This window comes from Adiantum capillus-veneris, chromosome 16 (assembly GCF_014529385.1).
Source record: "Adiantum capillus-veneris isolate H3 chromosome 16, ASM1452938v2, whole genome shotgun sequence".
Classification (NCBI taxonomy): domain Eukaryota; kingdom Viridiplantae; phylum Streptophyta; class Polypodiopsida; order Polypodiales; family Pteridaceae; genus Adiantum; species Adiantum capillus-veneris.
In genome coordinates this window covers 62,631,238-62,649,531 of record NC_140946.1, presented here as the reverse complement: position 1 = coordinate 62,649,531, position 18,294 = coordinate 62,631,238, and positions in this window count along the sequence as shown.

Genomic DNA, 18,294 nt, shown 5'->3' with positions numbered 1-18,294 from the left:
GTCATATTTGAGCTTCCTTTTCATAAACAAGCTCATATGATGTAAACTGTGTTGACACTCTATACGCAGTTCTATAAGCCCACAAACACTTTTCCAAGTTCAAGTCCCACTCTTTAGGATGCTGTCTAGTATACTTTGATAGCATCTTCACAATTTGACCATTGCAGTTTTCATCCAGCCCATTGCATTGTGGGTAGTAAGGATGGAGACACAGCCAACAAAAGAGCTAAGTGGCGAGGAGGAGTTTCAAGTAGACATTACCGAAACAAATACAATGCCATTGGTCCAGCTCTCAAAGGCTGAGGAAGATGCACTGAAAGAGAATATTATACAAGAGGTAGATGAGCAGTGGAAGGCAACAATGGATTGAGAGCTGAGAGTCCTTCATTCCATCAATGTTACAAAACTCACTCCCAATCAAATCAATGCGCAATGGCACCAACAATCTCTGCCCTAGCCTCTGATTTAAGTGGAGCTGCTACAAGTTAAAGAAAGGGTTTACACCGACATGCAAGTGAAGGACCCACCTGAAGTGGAGGCTGAGCTGGTTAAACAATAATCCAAGGTATTTGATTACGTTCACAAGAGCACCTGCGGCCCTGCAAAAGGATCCTACTTTCTGTCATGTACCAACTTGGCAAGCACATGAAGCACTAGTAAAGAAGCGGCCAACTTGGCTGAATTACCCCAGATTGCCTGCTCCAGAAAAGGGACCGTCGAATGAAGAGTACATGGTGAAAACCCTAATGGACGCCATGTCCTTCTTCAAAAGTCTACTAGATTGATCATGTGCAATGTTATATAAAATATGCCAAATGCTACTCACCTGCATCGAAGTCTTCCATGAGCCAGAGCAAGTAGGCGCCCCTTGGATGTCATTCATCGAGGGTAATAAAGGATTATGCTATGACCTTAGTGGTCAAACTTCCAAAGAATTCCTCTATGGCTTCTACGCCAGATGCATGTTTTTACCTTCTCACAATATGCTGGCATTTGAGGAAGCATTCTACACAAGGTTTTTCACTTGGTGAATGAAAATATTTGGGCCAGTGATTAGCAACCTGACATCATGCTTTGTAGGCTACTCAGCACTGGAGCTGAAAAACAAAGTCACCATGAAGTTCTTGCAAGTGTCAGATAAAGAGAAGAAGATCAGATACCAAAAGGCACTAAATACACTTAAAGACCACCTCGCCAGCCGTCAACCCGAAGACTACTTCAGCGCATAAAGATGTGTAAAGGGACAACAAAGGCGAGGAGGGGGGGAATGTTAGTAGCAAGCTAACACGGATACCACGAATACCATTTTCTGGAGCTCTCATTGTAAAACACTTATTATTTTGATAAATCAGGAATATTGTAACTTCTATTTTTTGGATAAACCTTGTAATTGATGAGCCGGGGCTACAAGCTTCCAGATTGTATCAACCTGTCATTACCTATCTTTAGTTAGAGCTCCCAAATTATTACTTTTGACCACCAAAAACCTTGGCTAAGTTATAAAAGCCAATTTTTGTAAGTTATTTAAAAGTTTTGGATAATGAAATACACAGCGTGAGCTAACGGAGCTCACTTCTCTCCTTCTTGCACTTCCTACTCCCTCCCCAGTTGTCACATTGCAGTCACATTTGTTGCATTGCAACCGTAGGTAAGAGGTCTACGCATTGAGGTAAACACATCACAGTATTTCATAGATTTTGGCATCGCCGACCTGCGGCCTAATTTCATCATAAGTAGGAATTTACACTTCAAAATCAAAGACTAAGCATAGGTGGGGTATTGGGGTATCATTGCTAAGCATTAAGGTGCAGTCTGGGTCGAAAAGGACTAGGTCAAAAATCCACTACTGTTAATAATCGTGATTTTGGAACTTGAACTAAAGTGGGGTTTGAGACCTAAGCATGTGTGCTTAGGTTGTATAAATATTTTCTAGAAGTTTCGTTACATTTGAATGTCATTTGATGCTGTAACGGATGTGAATTGTTTGCCGAAATGCGATTGGCTTTTGGTGATTTCAGTCACTTGAGTGTAGCTTGAGTTAGATGCGAGTTGTTAGTTGTTCTCCAAGAGATTGACAACCTCTTGTAGCCTCTATGCACTAGTCAAGTCAGCTTCATCCCATGGATTGACAATTTAATCGTGGTTCTCGCTAAAACTGCAATAAGATAGGATAGTGAGGTTAGACACGCGTCCCACAGTAGCAAGGCAATGTAACATAGAAGATAGAAGAAATAAATCAAGAAGTACAAAAAAATGACCAAACATGAGGTAACATCTTATTTTTACGGGGTTTATGGCATCCATATGTGGATTTGTTCTTGTAAACAGAGTCTGATAGTTGTAAAGGTAATGAAAGACAACTACAAAAATCTATCATACTCCCGCCACCAAAAGTCTTGCTACATTAATAAAGTGTTCAAAACTAAAATTCCCTCCATTGCAAGCAAGTTCAAGTTTCTTCTTCCACTCAAAAAGAGCCATGGAGTCTTCTTCTTCCCGCCCTAATAGCTCTAGGGGTTTCTGTACTCTCTCCCCAACTAGCCTCACCATTAGTCTGCCAAGGAGGCCAAGTAGCACCATATGCTCTATCACCATCTCAAAATCCATCTATATAGATAGTCAATGGCAACAACAGATGATATCCAAAGGTTCTTGGGTTCTTATGCAACCAAGAAGGAGGAAAATATCCTCAACAACAAATCTATTTCGTTCAGCATGGAAAGCACGAGTGCTACATTTAAAAGTGGAGGTCGGCAAGAAAACTGTTAAGGAATTTTTGGTTCATCATGTCTACAATCACTCTGACGTGATTGCAAATGATGGAGATGTCTCATTGGTTTATCATCCATGGTGCAATTGTAAGTGCTTTCAGAGCCTTCCTTATATATTATTCCTTTCATATCTTCTTGGTTTCTTACTTTATTTTCTTTTTGAAGAGGTATAGCTATATTGAACGAGGTAGATCTAGTTCTCTACTAACATGCTATGCTCTATTTTTGGGTCGAGAATTGTTGATTGTTGATGATTTATAGGAATCTATCGATGGACTTTTTTTGAAAAAAGGACCTTAATCTCACCACATAAAGAAGGATTTGTACAAATTCAATAGGATACATGGTGAATTTTGAAAAATCAGAAGAACGCATTGGCGAGTATGTATGCCATATGTGCTAACCTCACAAAAGCACAAAAAGTTGTTAATGTGCCTTGTGTGCAGAATGTTATATCTTGGAATGTACTAATTACGGATATGTGTAACATGCTCATGGGAAGGAAGCTCTTGCCTATTTTGACGGAATGCATATGGAGGGATGCATCGTGACTGCATATAGAGGCTTGTGGCATTATGCAAGGACATTGAATATTTTGATGGGATGCAAAAAGAATGCCTTTGGAGGCATGTGGCATTATGCAAGGAAAGTGATACGGGTAGCATTTTTCATGATGAGATTGCTAGTCAAGGGCTGCTGGAGAAAGATGTCATTGTATGTTATGCTTTGGTCTAGATGTATACCAAATGTGCCATCGTAACAAAAGGATAGAAAGTTAATGTTGAGCTTCCTATCCATATTGATCAGTCTAGTGTTGCACATATTACAGGTTATGCTCATCTTAGCACAACCATTAAAAGGAAGCTCTAGCCTATCTTGACGAGTAACTTTCATGCGTTTGTTAGGATGTAGGAAAAGGAACAAAACATTGAATGCGTGAGAATTAGGATTGTGCTTGGAAGTAGTGGGGACGTAGCTATTGGAGTGATGGAAGTGAAAAAACTCATAATGAAGCAAGATCAGCTACACGAGTCCAAGCAAGGAAAAGAAAAGCATGATAAGACTTAAAATTTTTCTTTTTTGGTTGTACTTAAAGCCTCTTCTTGAAAGAAAAATTAATACCAAGTCAATCATTTCTTGGAACACATTGATTGCAGGGTAGGTCCAACATGGGCTCTGGTAAGGAAACTTTGGCCTGTTTTGGAAAGATGCAAAGGGAACACTTTCTCCAAATGAAATCGATCACCTATGGTTATACCTACAAGGACCATGGCCTTATGCAAGACCTTCACATGGGTGAGAGAACTTAGGATTAGATTGCTAGTCACAAGCTATTGGAGAAAGATGCCATGGTTGATGGTGCTTTGATAAATATTATGCCAAATGTAGATTACAAAGGGATTATATACTTAAAATAGAGCTCCCGACTTGCTTCATTCTCACCAACTCACACCCACCTTGTTGCATTAACTTGAAACTCCAAAATATGTGTAGAAATGGCCTCCTTTTATAGTCCAAAAGGGTTTCCCTCTCTCATGAGAGACAACCGTGTGTAGACACCCTTGTGTAGACAAGTCCAAATTGGACTCTCCAATCCGTCCATGTGTGGCCACCCTTGAGAAGACAAGTACGCCTTTGAAATCGTCCACTGGCCATTGACTTTCGACCACGGGACACCGGCCAATTGATCGGCCATTTTTTGACCACCTTTTGGCCGTTGTCTAGCCACGATACTCCAACAAAAAGGAATATTCCGGCGCTGGTCATGAAAATTTTGGTTTTTGGTGAGTGATTTTTCCTCACGCTTGATGGCTTCTCCTCATAATGGGGGCCTTACAAATGTGGGTTTTTAATACAAAAAATTACAAGGGGTAAATCAAGCTCCATACTTAGCACTATCCACACTTCCATCATCCTCAGGGGATTCACTGTGTTTTTCCATACGGTACCACATGAGCGTATAAGAGGGGGGGTTTTGCATTTTGTACATAAGAGTATACAATAGGGCTAGCCCCTCATTATTTCATACTCAAACCATATACATAAGGGAAGGGGGAGGTACATACAACTACCTGGGACACCTTCAAGATAATGATTTAGTTGAACAAATTGAACTAGTACAAATGAAATACACTTACTGGACATTTACCACTATCTAAAACTCTCTTCTTTCCCTCCATATCTTTCCTCAAACCTCATCCTCTTCCTACCCTATTATGTTCTTGAGGTTCTCTGGAGCTTGTGTTATGTAATTTTTTTGTAAATCTGCAACTATCCAGTGAATGTTCTTGTTGTTTGGCTACCTTTAGTGGTATCTCCTAATGATAAACCTAAAAAATTTGATCCACTTGTCTCAAAAAATTCCATGCCTTCCAAAATGGATGGCTCATGATTTGAGAGTGATGGCAATCCTTTTGTAAGAAAATTATATTTTTCTACCAATTCTCCTTTAATCCTTTTTAGTTTGAGGTTAATGCACGGATGCAAGTGAGAGTAGGTATGATGGCTAGGTTGGAGAAAACTTTGAGAGTGGATAAGAAGATGATGATGGTGATGTTGATGCTTTATACCTTACTACTAGGGATAGATTATTATGACAACGTGCCACATTAGGAAAAATATGAACCCTCTAGGGGTCCTTTGGGATTAAGGTTAATTAGAGGCCGCCCAATAGGAAGAAGGTGGTGGACACATTCTATACCCTCCAAAAAGTAGGGGGACAAGGTAGCCTTACACCTTTTAATGGCCTCTTGCCTAGTGAGAAGGTAAGGTAGGTGGCTAGGGGAAAGGGAGGGGGGACCACATTGACCTCCTTTCCCCCACTTTTTGGTCTGGATTTAAAAATACACTAAAGAATTCAATTTCAAATTTTCCCCCCTTAAAAGATCCGCAAACCTATTTCGTGGTCAAAAAAGTATTTTTGACCTCCAAAAGTAAAAAACGTGCACTAAAAAATCCAAAAAAATGATTTTTTTTAAAAAAAATTCAAAACATCATTTTTCACCCTCCAAAGTCTTTCCAAACCTATTCTATGGCTAAAAAGTGATTTTCTCTCTCTACAAACCCTTTTCCAAGCTCTCCATTGATGCAACAACCACATGCACCCCCTATAGTCCAGCATTATCTCTCTGTTAGCTTTCTCCCACCTCCATTGTAGCACCAAGCAAGCTCCTCCCCCATCTCTTCCCCTTGCCCACCACATAGTCTCACAACAAGCTAGCTCCTCTCCCTTCTGTCACCTCCATTACAGCATGAAACAAGATTCTACTTCTACTTTCATTCACTCACACTACATGGAAACGTCTACTCCCGAAGGTGGAAAAAGTATGAGCTCACATGACTTGCATACCACAACAACAGGAGGTGTGAATAGTGTGTGGGCATTGCAAGGGTTCATCTCCAACATAAAGATAGAATGGTAAGAAAACTACCCTTGTAGCTTACATTTAGAGCTTAACATTATCCCCATCTTTAAGTTTATCATGCTGGAGAGAACAAACCTCTTTATGGCTTTCAATATTTACGCTTCACACCTCTTAACACTGGGTGGTGCTATTTTGTTGACGGCTTTGGTGTACCATCTATAGTTGTGTAGCATGTGATTGAGTCCCACAATGCAAGTAAGTTGTGCTATCTATGGAGAGTTATGAAAGATTTTTCTTATAATTTGTTCTTTGTATAGTTGTCATTAGATTATTAGAATGATATCATTTTGTACTTTATAACTTTGTGCTCACATAATCTATTGTTTACTTACAGAGTCAACTTTTTTTCAGAGCACATGAGCAAGCAACCATGTGCAAATATGGAAATCACTCTATTTTTGTTCCGTGAGGAACCTTTCACTACCATGTTAAAGGATTTTGATAAGAATAATATAATTTTTGTAGAATCTTGAACCAATAGGTACTCTCTGGGAGCTCTTAGAAAATCCATCCATATAGTACTACTATCTTTCCTAGTGTCATAGACACACAAATACTCAAGTGTATATGAATCTCTAGATGAGAAAGACAAATACTTGTAGGAGACGCCTAACAACAACAACATTATCTCAGTTTGTAATTATTTTCAGGAGGCTGGATTCCTCTATAAATGAAATATAAATATGTTTTTTTGTTAAATGGTGTCACATTGAGTGAGAGTATTTAGCTTAGATTATTGGAGTTTCATACAGATTTGATAAATATTGTTAACCTTTATGGATATTTTGATTTTCCTATAAGACGTTTTAAGTCTCAAGTCTTAGTCACTCCACCATGAAGAAATTCAAGCAATATTTTGATTTCAGTTTAATCATCAATAATTATTCTTATTAAAGTGGATCATAACCTTTGTGAAGATGTCCTCATTTGGGGATGTTTAATATATATCATTAGCAACGTTTCACAAGTTGAGAAAGCTAAATTCTTGCTTTCCAACATGTTATTGTTTCCATACTATGCATATGCCAAGCTTGACTTAGAGAAATGACAACTTGAGATGGAGGTGTCGATGTATAGGAGTGACTTATTATTGATTCGTGTTTCATCATACATATATTGTAAAGCCTTTGAGTTTCCACCTTTTTGAGTAGTGTTGATAAGTTTTTGGTATCAAATCTTCTTAAATATCCCTATTCATGAGCTATTGGTAGTTATCTCTTTGGTATTGCTAAAGATGATACCAATAGCTATTACCTTGTGAACTTAATTGTTGAATTGCGGATTTTATTTTTACTATGTAGCTCATTTGGATAGAGAAAGAGAAAGTGTAAACATAAATTATAGATACATGCATTTTTAACATAGAAGATATGTACCACTCGAGCCTATGTAAACCGCTAATCAAGAAACCTTTGGTTGGATACTATAACAATAGGGGTCACATATTGTTTCAAATGCCAAAGAAATGGCTTATTCAAAACATTCCCAAGAACACGAGGTGGTGACACAAGGAAGTAAAAATTGGCTCCTTGTTTGGTCGATTTCTAGTCCTGAATGTTTAGTGCACAGGATTTGTGAGGCCTTTCACCTGGGGAGTTCACTAAAGTATATGTAACATAGCATATGTGTTCAATAGGAGGGATTTTATATTCTTGTAAAGTTATAGAAACATGTGTAGATAAGGCCTATGAGAGGTACTTTTAATCCATTTTGGTGAACGCACATAAAACCCTAAAATTTTACATTGTGAATGTTCCGGACCTTTGAACACAGAGAAAAGGGGGGGGGGGGGGGGGGCTTCTCTGATTACATCAAACTCTAGACCTCTATCCCATGTACATGCATTAAAAAAAGCCCCTATTTGTCATTATAAGGCCCCAAGGACCCTAAAAAAGAGGGGCCACAAGGACGCATAGAATGGCCATCCAGGGTCCCTGGATGGCCATTTTGCGCGCCCTTGTGGCCCCTCTTTTTTAGGGTCCCTGGGGCCTTACAATGACAAACACACACCAAGAACATGGGTAGTGGACACAAGGAAGCAAAAATTGGCTGATGAGCATGATACAAGGTTTAGGTATTTGCCATGGGGGGGGGGAGTTTGCTCTGAATACATCAAACTGCACACTTCTATCTCATAGCCATGGATAAAAAAAGATTGTATTTACCATATTAAGGCTAGAGGGACCCTTAACAAGAGGGGCCACAAGGGCATGAGAATGGCCATCTAGGCCATAGCGAAATGGGGGGGGGGAGGGGAAGCTCTTGATCTCTGTACATCCAACATAATATCTTTATATCATCCTCATACAAACTATTTTTGCAATTTTTTTCCATGTAAAAGCCCCCAGGGCCTTCATCAAGGCTAGCCATAAGGACGCGCAAAATGCCCATCTGGGACTTTTGGATGGGCTTTTTGCGCGCCCTTGTGGCCAGTCTTGCTGAGGGCCCTAGGGGTCTTTAAAGTGAAAAAAAGTACAAAATTATTGTGTATGAGGATGATACAAGGTTTATTTTATTCATAAATAGATAAATCAAGAAAGACCAAGCGTGCGGAACACTCTAGCTTCATGGGGGGGGGGGGGGGGAGGTGGGAACAAGTGGGGGGAGAAGAAACCAAACGTGTTTCTCTCTTTAGAGAGCTCATTAGTGGTGTTTCCAGGGAGATTGGAGATTGTAAAGAAGTTTTGGGAAGGGAGTAGGGGTTTGTTTAAGTAGGGTGAGTTTAGGAGGGAAGGTGTTTGAAAAAAAGGGGGAAGTAGGTTTTGAATTTTGAAATTAGAATTCAAAAAGACTTAAGTCTAGTTGTGTGTGAAAGTGACATGAGAATGAACGCTAAGGGCGAGCCTTTTAAAACATAGGTTTTAAGAGGGAGAAAAAGAGACTCAACTAGGGTGAGTTAGTTAAGTTGGGAGGGTTTTAAGCAAAAATTTAGAGCGAAGGAGTCTTACCAAAAATTAGGTAATACTTATGGAAGGATTCCAGAGATTGATTTGGGTTTGATAGAGCTTTGGGTAGAACAGTAAGGGATATGCACGGTACTTGTTTAGGTAGGGAGAAAAACAAATAAATTAATTTAGCAATAGAGATTTATGGTAAAGTATTGAAAACGGAGGTTTATAGTCGTGACCAAAAACGATTTTGCCCGTTTGTGGGATACAAAAGGTTTTGCCCGTACGTGGGGTGCAAAGAAAAGGGTTTTGCCTATAAGTGGGGTACACAAAGAGGGATTCTATTCATACTTGGGGCACAAAAAATTGGTTTTGCTCGTAAGTGGGATTCAAAGGTGATTTTTCTCATAAGTGGGGTTCAAAAAGAATTGCTTAGCTCATAAGTGGTATACAAAAGATGGTTCTGCTCATAAGTTGGGTACAAAAATTTGTTATGCTCTTAAGATGGGTACAAAAAAACCCTTGGATCATAAGTAGGGTACAAAATCAGGATAGATAGTGACAAAGTATGGGTATACTTAGATATAGGGCAAGCGGTGATAAACATGCACCGAAGTAGTATGATCCATCAACCTAAACAGAGAGTAAGGTAAACACAAATGAGGGTAAGTTTGGGTAGGTTTAATGTCATTATGGTGCATAAGGTTTGTTTTTTAGGAGTGTATGTAAATTGGGTCCTGTGCTGTAGCATGTGATGGGTTTATCTAAGTGGGAGATGTTTGGAGCATTTAGGCAAGCTTGATGGATAGGTTTACCAATTGCCAAGGAGGGTTTAAGTTTTGTAGTTTCGGGGGTAAAAGGTATTTTAAAGATGGTTGGGGAGTGGTGGTTTTTGTTGAGGAAGTTTAATCAAGAGGTTTTCCCTTTCTAAATAAGAGATTGAGTTGAATACTTTGAGAAGCACTTGCCTAGGATAGCCTCTTTCCCTAAGTCTGATAAAAAAGAGATTCCTTGTGCTAAGGAAGTGTTCGAAGAAGCTTTCTCTGATAATGTACCTCCTAAGTTCTGACTTGATAAAGGCTATTTTCTGGTGGGTAGGGTGCCAAGAGATCCATGATATATAGTGCAAAGAGTTTAGAGGTTTTTGGAAGCAATTAGGGTCTAGGATGTCGTGGGTTAAAAATTTGGGTCCCTTGAAGAAGTGGATGTCTAGGATTGTGGCTTGATTGCTAGAAATGGAGAGGGTGATTTTAATGTGTTCAAGCAAAGTCCCCACATAGGTGTTGAGGGCGACTCTTAAAGATTCAATGGGTCCAGTCCATATTCCAAAGGCATCATCAATGAATCTTTTGAAGTATACTAGGTTTGGGTCATTAAGAAGTGGAGATTGGTATTCTAGGTGGAAAAGGAAAAGAAAAGCATAGAACACGGCGAAATTGGATCTCATCGCTGTGCCTTTGATTTGCTTGAAAATTCTATTTTTGAAACTGATGTAGTGTTGTGTAAGGATGAGGGTAGAAAGAGAGATTATGAAGCTGGTTTTTGGAGGATCAAAGTGTTTACAAATGGTTGTTTTAAGAGAAAGGAGTCCTTGGTCTATTGGGATGCTAGGATAGAAGGAGTTTATATCAAAGGTAAAGAGGAGAGAATTTGGTAGAAAATGGGTATGGTTAGGTCTTTGATTAGGGACATGGAATCTTTTAGATGTTGTTTGTAACTCAAAAGGATAGGATATAGCTCTATGTGTAACCATTTTGATGCATTTTCCAAAGAATAGCCATTGTAAGCACAAATAGGTCTAGCAACAAGGGATGGTTTATGTAATTTAGGGAGGAAGTAGATTCGGCAGGGTTTGAAACGTTTTGAGAGGGGTGCAAGGATGAAGATACGTTGTTCCATGGGGAGGAGGGTGTATCTATGGATGATGGTAGAGAGGAGAGAGGCTAGGTAGTTGTGAGGAGGTGGGGTGGTTGGTTGATAGGTGATGGGGTCATTGAGTTGTCTAGGTGCATCATTCTCATAACATTCCTTTGAGAGGATAGTAAGATCAAGGTTTTTGTCGGCGGGTTTAATAACAGTGGATTTATCGTGTGAGAGAGATATGAGGGCTAGGTGTACAAACTTCGGAGGTTTAGAGAAGGAAGTGTTGTAGCTATCCAATTTATGTTTAAGATGAAGTTTGTTAAGTTTTGTGATAATTTCTAGAGAGGGATTCTCTTTGGGTGGTTTCCAATGGGGGTTGGGTAATTTAAATGGAGAAAATGAGGGGGCTTCTTTGGTTTTGAATAAATCTTTAAGTTGTAAGCTTCTTCCTAAGGTTTCATGTGCTTCTAGGAGGTGTTTGGGTGTAGGATTGGGAGGAGGTGGGATGTACTTGAGACCCAAGTTCAAGCATTTATTTTTATTAAAAATGAGGGGACGTGTGGTGAGGTTATGTACAAAGCTTACCAAAAATTTTGAGTTTTTACTCGTGTGGGTTGGTAAGAGGGAGCCAAAATCTATTCCTTTTCGTTGAGTTTTTGCATGTCGTGGTCACGTGGCATTGGAGGTTCTTCAGGTTAGGCAAAGTCGTAGTCGAGGGACTTGAAGGAGAGGGAGTTGAAGGAGAGGTATTAAGCATCCATAGTGTAGGGAGGAGGGGGGGCTTGTCAAAAAGTCGATGCACCCATGAGGTTGGGTGGGTTTACCTTAGTCCCTCCTCCCTTTTCCTTTTCCCGAAACTAGAGAGATACGGTTGAGATGAAGCACATGGTTATTACGGGAAGTAGATTGAAGGTTGTTACGTGACATAGATTGGGGGTTTGAGGTAGGCAGAAGAGGTGGAGGAGGCTTAGGGGGAAAGAGATTATGGATGCGATTGAAAGGGTATTTAGGTGGTATGGTACTTTCTTTGGAGTAGTGTGGGGAATGGAGTTTACATTTTTTGAAAGGGGGAGATCTTGGGGGAGGGTTAGTCTTAGTAGCTTTGTTTTGGGAGAAGGGGTGATGAGAGAGAGTTTTGTTAGGTTTGATGGTTGGACCGAGCTTGGTTTGCTTGTTTGGGAGAGAGGCTCTAGGTGGAAGAAAGGGAGCTTTGGAAGAGGGATGGGCAAGGGGTGATTTGGATAGGGTGAGATGGGAGTTAGAGATTGAAACATTATTGTTTGGGGTATTTTTTGAGGAGGGAAGGTGTTTCATTTGTTTGCATACTTCCCGCTCAACAAGTTTCTTTATGGATTCTTCTTTGGAGAGAAGGGTTATTTCCTCAAGGGTAGAGGTGATGGTTCGCTTTCTAGCCTTCCTAGCTTCTTCATCCTTGACGGTGGTTAGGTGGGTGTTAACTATATGTGTTTGCATGAGAGAGAGAAAATGTTGTAGAGTAGAGTCCTTCCATTTTTCCAAGTGACGTTGCCAATCGGAGATAGATACCAAAGGTAGAGAGATGAGTGAGAGTTTTGTTGTGAGGCTAGAGAGGCGGTTGGCAACACTAGTGTGGTAGTTGTTTAATTCGTTGTTGAGGTTTTGGAGGAGAAGTTTGATGGCTACAATAAGGGCTTGGGTGCAATCCAATTGGTATTGGATGGTGAGGGCGGTAAATTTAGCATTGAGAAGGGCTTGAGCTTGTGTGTCTTCAATTTGTAGACGGGGTGGCTTCATGTTGAGACTATTAGGGGCCAATTGTTGTTTGTGTAGCTCTTCTAAGTGGGTGGTGAAAGTTGTAGCTTTGCACTTCTTTTTGTGTAGCTTTTGAAATTTGACGAGGAAGAACGAAAGGATTTCTTCAAACTCTTTCGATTTATCAAGGGGAAGGGAGGGGGGTTCTATATAAGGAGGGGGAGAAACATGGCCAAGGTTGAGAGGGGGTTCAAGTTTAGAGGTGGACGGTAAGGGCTTTGGGTTAGGTAGGTTAGGTTTAGTGGTGTTGAGGGATATTCGGAAATTAGATTGAGGTCGTTTGTAAGGTTTTGTGGGGGCGTGTGGGGTGAAGTTTTCCTTTGGGCTAAGGTTGAGTCGGACGGGGGAGTTAGCTTCTCCTTCTTCTTCTTCTTCGTCATCTTCTTGAATCCTAGTTTGTTGTGGGTTGAGAGAAAAGTTAAAAGCTTCTTCATGGAGGTGTTCGAGCTCCTCTGTGATCATTTTGTAAGGGTCCACAATGACATGGTCAAAGGTATTGGAGGCATTAAGGGTAAGCTCCGGGTTATTATTAAAGGCTTGGGAGCTTTGTTGGCTCTCCATTTGCAAGGTGATCTCGAAGCTGGCAGCCAAGGGTGAATCTTGATGTTGCACGTTGCTTGCGAAGTCTTCAAATCCATAGTCCTCCATGGCGAGTGATCCCGGCAGTGTAGTTGGGAATTTTGTGAGTTGTTGAGAAAGGCCCAAGGTCGGAGTTCTTTTACTTCGAGTCGCTGCAGTCATTGTTGAGTTGCAGAGTTGAGGTTACATGCTTGCTGGCGGAGGTTTAATCTTTGTGTAGTGTGACCTGCATATGCAGTGGTGCTATTTTATGCACCAGGGTATGCAACTGCGTGGATATTGCAACAGCGTGGCCTGTAAAAGCCGTCGTGCTGATTCTGCCGGGTAGCACGGATTTAGCAGCAGCGTGGGTTTATGCAGCAGAGACGTGGGTTGATGCAAAGCCGCCCAGAGCTGCAATGGCGCTCGGAGGTGCCGAGGTGGTATTACCCCAGGTGTGGTTAGCACCGTGTAACCCGGAGATGCGGAGGATGCCGACGCTAGGGTTTGTTCATGCTTTGCTGCTCATTTGGAGAACATTATGAGCTTCGACTCTGCGCAAAAGCTGCACTCAGTGCAAGGAGTTGTAGCCGTAGGAGTGCTGCTTTGGAGGGGTTAGGTGAGCATGAGTAGGAGACTAGGTAGATAATAAAGAGATGCTAATGCTTTTTGCAGCTATGTAGCAATTTGTGGAATGCAACAGATTTGAACTATGTTTTTGCTAGGTGGCACTGGCGAGAGACGCAGGAGATGAGGTGAAGTAGTGTGTCGCCTGTGATTGCAGGGGTGTGTATAACGTGCGAGCAAAAAGATGAGGTGTTAGACAAATTGCAAACTCAGAGCGCGAGGGCACCGTGACTTTGCAGAGCTGGTTAGAAGTGCTAAGTGGATTGTGGGGAGAAGGTTTGGTAGAGGAGTGCTGGCCGGAAGTAAACTGTGAAAGAGACCAATGATCTAGTGTTAGCAGGGTAGGACGCATGTCAGAGTAAGGCCAAGTAAAGTGGTTTTAGGAGGCCATTTGTACTCGAGGGGAGGATTAAGAGGACCTATTCCTGCATGGAGCCTCGCGATGCGATGTGTGGTACTAAGTGAAAACATCCAAAGTAAAGGAGGGTTAGGGGGCGATAATTGAAGGTTTTTAAACCCTTAGTGTTAGAGAGCATTCTGTTATTGTTCGTAAGCGTAAAAGATGACGATTAAACTCCATGTCGATCCATTAATGTTTGCAGGGAATAGGATAGGATGCAATGGATCTGTTTGGAAGGGATATAGGAGGAAGGCTAGGTTATGGCAGATTCGATTGAAGGGGATGAGATTAAAGAGTGTGCAACGCTTATATTTTCGTATCAAAGCATTTCCATAAATATATAAATAAAAAAATACCAAGCCTGCGGAACACTCTAGCTTCATTGGGGGGGGGGGGGGGGGGTTGGAAAAAGTTGCGGGGAGAAGAAACCAAACGCGTTTCGCCCTTTAGAGAGCTCATCAGTGGTGTTTCCAGGGAGAGTGGAGATTGTAAAGAAGTTTTGGGAAGGGAGTAGGGGTTTGTTTAAGTAGGGTGAGTTTAGGAGGGAAGGTGTTTGAAAAAAAGGGGGAAGTAGTTTTGAATTTTGACGTTAGAATTCAAAAAGACTTAAGTCTAGTTGTGTGTGAAAGTGACATGAGAATGAACGCTAAGGGCGAGCCTTTTAAAACATAGGTTTTAAGAGGGAGAAAAAGAGACTCAACTAGGGTGAGTTAGTTAAGTTGGGAGGGTTTTAAGAAAAAATTTAGAGCGAAGGAGTCTTACCAAAAATTAGGTAATACTTATGGAAGGATTCCAGAGATTGGTTTGGGTTTGATAGAGCTTTGGGTAGAACAGTAAGGGATATGCACGGTACTTGTTTAGGTAGGGCGAAAAACAAATAAATTAATTTAGCAATAGAGATTTATGGTAAAGTATTGACAACGGAGGTTTATAGTCGTGACCAAAAAAGATTTTGCCCGTTTGTGGGATACAAAAGGTTTTGCCCGTACGTGGGGTGCAAAGAAAAGGGTTGCAAAGAAAAGGGTTTTGCCTATAAGTGGGGTATACCAAGAGGGATTCTGTTCATACGTGGGGCACAAAAAATTGGTTTTTCTCGTAAGTGGGGTTCAAAAAGAATTGTTTAGCTCATAAGTGGGGTACAAAAGATAGTTTTGCTCATACATTGGGTACAAAAATTTGTTATGCTCTTAAGATGGGTACAAAAAAACCCTTGGATCATAAGTAGGGTACAAAATCGGGATAGATAGTGACAAAGTATGGGTATACTTAGATATGGGGCAAGTGGTGATAAACATGCGCCGAAGTAGTATGATCCATCAACCTGCACAGAGAGTAAGGTAAAGACAAATGAGGGTAAGTTTGGGTAGGTTTAATGTTGTTTTTGAGGAGTGTATGTAAATTGGGTCCTGTGGTCCATCATGTGATGGGTTTATCTAAGTGGGAGAGGTTTGGAGAATTTAGGCAAGCTTCATAGATAGCTTTACCAATGGCCAATGAGGGTTTAAGTTTTCTAGTTTCGGGGGTAAAAGGTATTTTAAAGATGGTTGGGGAGTGGTGGTTTTTTGTTGAGGAAGGTTTAATCAAGAGGTTTTCCCTTTCTAAATAAGAGACTGAGCTGAATACTTTGAGAAGCACTTGCCTAGGATAGCCTCTTTTCATGTGTCTGATAAAAAAGAGATTCCTTGTGCTAAGGTAGTGTTCGAAGGAGCTTTCTCTCATAATGTACCTCCTAAGTTCTGACTTGATGAAGGCTATTTTCTGGTGGGTAGGGTGCCAAGCGATCCATGGTATATAGTGGAAATAGTTTAAAGGTTTTTGGAAGCAATTAGAGTTTAGGATGCCGTGGGTTAAAAATTTGGGTCCCTTGAAGAAGTGGATGTCTAGGATTGTGTCTTGATTGGTAGAAATGGAGGGGGTGATTTTAATGTGTTCAAGAAAAGTCCCCGCATAGGTGTTGAGGATGACTCTTGAAGATTCAATGGTGCTAGTCCATATTCCAAAGGCATCATCAATGAATCTTTTGAAGTATGCCAGGTTTGGGTCATTAAGAAGTGGAGATTGGGATTCTAGGTGGAAAAGGAAAAGACAAGCATAGACCACGGCAAAATCGGATCCCATCGCTGTGCCTTTGATTTGCTTGAAAATTCTATTTTTGAAACTAACGTAGTGTTGTGTAAGGATGAGGGTAGAAAGAGAGATTATGAAGTTGGTTTTTGGAGGATCGAAGTGTTTACAAATGGTTGTTTTAAGAGCAAGGAGTCGTTGGTCTATTGGGATGCTAGGATAGAGGGATTTTATAGCAAAGGTAAAGAGGAGAGAATATGGTGGAAAATAGGTATAGTGTAGGTCTTTGATTAGGGATAGGGAATCTTTTAGATGTTGTTTGTAACTCAAAAGGATAGGGTATAGCTCTATGCGTAGCCATTTTGATGCATTTTCCAAAGAATAGCCATTGTAAGCACAAATAGGTCTAGCAACAAGGGATGGTTTATGTAATTTAGGGAGGAAGTAGATTCGGCAGGGTTTAAAACGTTTTGAGAGGGGTGCAAGTATGAAGATACGTTGTTCCATGGGGAGGAGGGTGTATCTATGGATGATGGTAGAGAGGAGAGAGGCTAGGTAGTTGTGAGGAGGTGGGGTGGTTGGTTGATAGGTAATGGGGTCATTGAGTAGTCTAAGTGCATCATTCTCATAACATTTCTTTGAGAGGATAGTAAGACCAAGGTTTTTGTCGGCGGGTTTAATAACAATGGAGTTATCATGTGAGAGAGATATGAGGGCTAGGTGTACAAACTTCGGAGGTTTAGAGATGGAAGTGTTGTAGCTATCCAATTTATGTTTAAGATGAAGTTTGTTGAGTTTTGTGATAATTTCTAGAGAGGGATTCTCTTTGGGTGGTTTCCAATGGGGGTTGGGTAATTTAAATGGAGAAAAGGAGGGGGCTTCTTTGGTTTTGAATAAATCTTTAAGTTGTAAGCTTCTTCCTAAGGTTTCATGTGCTTCTAGGAGGTGTTTGGGTGTAGGATTGGGAGGGGGTGGGATGTACTTGAGACCCAAGTTCAAGCATTTATTTTCATTAAAAGTGAGGGGACGTGTGGTGAGGTTATGTACACAGTTTATAGAGTTGGCATTATCAAAAAAGTAGGCCGGTTTCTTACCAAAAATTTTGAGTTTGTACTCGTGTGGATTGGTAAGAGGGAGTAAAAATCTATTCCTTTTCCTTGAGTTTTTGCATGTCGTGGTCGCGCCGCATTGGAGGTTCATCGAGTTAGGCAAAGTTGTAGTCGAGGGACTTGAAGGAGAGGGGGTTGAAGGAGAGGTATTAAGCATCCATAGTGTAGGGAGGAAGGCTAGGTTATGGCGGATATAGGAGGAAGACTAGGGCAAACCCAAACCTGACATACTTCAAAAGATTCATTGATGATGCCTTTGGAATATGGACTGGCCCCATTGAATCTTTAACAGTCACCCTCAACACCTATGCGGGGACTTTGCTTAAACACATTAGAAACCCTCCATTTCTACCAATCAAGCCACAATCCTAGACATCCACTTCTTCAAGGGACCGAAATTTTTAACCCACGGCATCCTAGACTCTAATTTCTTCCAAAAACCTCTAAACTCTTTCCACTATTTACCATGGATCTCTTGGCACCCTACCCACCAGAAAATAGCCTTCATCAAGTCAGAACTTAGGAGGTACATTATCAGGGAAGGCTCCTTTGAACACTACCTTAGCATAAGGAATCTCTTTTTTATCAGACTCAAGAAAAGAGGCTATCCTAGGCAAGTGATTCTCAAAGTATTCAACTCAATCTCTTATTTAGAAAGGGAAAACCTCTTGATTAACCCTTCCTCCCACAACTAGAAAACGGAAACCCTCCTTGGCAATTGGTAAACCTATCCATCAAGCTTGCCTAAATTCTCCAAACCTCTCCTACTTAGATAAACCCATCACATGCTCGACCACA